The sequence below is a fragment of the Nestor notabilis genome, unplaced genomic scaffold (genome assembly GCF_000696875.1).
Source record: "Nestor notabilis isolate BGI_N333 unplaced genomic scaffold, ASM69687v1 scaffold14272, whole genome shotgun sequence".
Lineage (NCBI taxonomy): Eukaryota > Metazoa > Chordata > Aves > Psittaciformes > Psittacidae > Nestor > Nestor notabilis.
This window is the reverse complement of record NW_009919787.1, coordinates 15,925-17,970: the sequence shown is the minus strand read 5'-3', so window position 1 is coordinate 17,970 and position 2,046 is coordinate 15,925.

Here is a 2,046-nt window from a genome sequence, read left to right as displayed (position 1 = left end):
AATTGGCACTTCAGTTAAAATGAAAATTGCACTATAAACATTTGGGCTGAAATTGAATGTGTAAGCTAATTTCTGTGTAAAGCAAGTAAAAACATCTTTCCTTTGAATTGCTGTGTCTCTTACACCTGTGGATTGCAGATGCAGGCTGTTTCCTACTTCTAAACACCTATTTCTGATTTGCACATTGTTTGCAACTCAGCTCTCTATGAATAGATTAATAGGAATCAATATTCTGTAACTCACAAGTCATTATAATAGTGTCTGGTTTCCCCTATTTATTGTCACTGTTGTATGCATGTTGTTTGGTTTCTTTTTCCTGTTGTTTAACACAAGAGCTGATGTTACATTTAATGTTAATTAGAGTTAAGGGTCCACTGAATTTTAATTTTTATTTAAAAAAGCAACTTTAAAGGAGGCTGTAAACACCCTTAAGGACTTATTAACAAGTACCAGCATTCTTGGAGGCCCATAGTGCTCAGCTGTGCCACTCAGTGCTCTAGCAAAGTACAGAACTAGCATCTGTGTAGGATGTTCTCACTCAAAGTCCAAGAATTATGAGATGCACCTGCTTGAATACTTCACATGCTCTGAATGGTCCAGAGAAGGAAACTAACGTCTTGCTGATATGATACTGAATGCACTGGACACTGTGTATGGAACCAGTCAAGAACTTTCTCAGAAACAGATTACCAGAGTCAGTGTACTAGATTAACCTGGACTATTTGGTTAATGTTGAATTACCAGTAAGGGACATGCCATTGCAGATGTTCCCCTCCCCAGAATACACAAATAACTAGAAATCACAAAACCAAACTTAAGATTCCTCCTTTTTCCTAAATAAACACTTGTTGCAATACTGCAACAACAGGGATTTTTAGCTAAGTGAAACACAGATGGCACCAGAGCTTTTAAGTAGCCCCAGATGCCAATGAAGTCTGTTATACTGCAATGACTGTCATTCTACTTGTAGCTTGTGAAAGGAGAATGGTTAACTTTGTGACAATCTGATGTCAGTGCCCCACTCACTTTTATTCTGTAAAGAGTCATTTTAGATCAAGGAGCAGAGAACCAAGTTACCACATGAAACATTACTACTAAAAAAACAGTCTCCATGACATCATATTGGGTATCATTGTAAGTCTGTGGCCTTGGTTCCACTACCATCTGAGAAGCCTGATGTAACATCAGAGGCCACGTAACTTGGCTGTTAGTTTCCAGAGTTCAGTTACATATTTTGGACAAGCTCTGCCCCAATTACTGTCCTGTAAAAGCACAAATCCCTTCTCCTCTCACCTGCCCATGGCATTCCAGCACTACAGAAAAATCCTCTGAAGAAGAGGATTCAATCATCAGCTCTATGACATCTGTTTTGATACTCTGTTCTTTGCCTCCTTCTTTAATTGTAAAACAGAGGATGCTGACAGCTGTGTAAAATCACTCCTTAGCCTGAACATCTGCAGGGGAGAGCTTGGCTCAACACCTGGGGAATACACAGAACAACCGCTTGTTGGGAGTTGTTATACCATCACAGATAGAAAGCCTCACACAGCTCAAGAGTGAAGCCTTTACAGCTGAAGGATGCTTTGCTTTTCTGCCAAGAAATTAATGTCAGTAGCATTGGCTGTCTCACCCCAGCCCCATTATCTGTTATATCAGAAATGCTGTCACTGCCTTGGGTTTAAACTCCTCTGTATAAAATACTGTATTACTCACTGTGCCTTAACTTAATCCTTCCTTCAGTTTTTTTGCAAACTGTATGAAAGTGGTTACTTTCATAATGGTTTAATTTTTCTGTAAATGCATTAATTGGTTATTTTATATTTAATATAATTTTTGAACTGGAACTTGGCTATGGGTTTTCTTTAAAAACTGTGTGGTCTGTGCAGCTTGACGCCTGCACACAGGCGCGTGTGCCTGTTCACTGTTTTCATCTTCACTGAGTCACACATCCTGGTGAAATTCACACAGCACAGCAGGTACCCACACACCTGCTGTACAATCTCATGTAGTACTTGTTAATGTACTCAATGTGTTCAGTACTACATC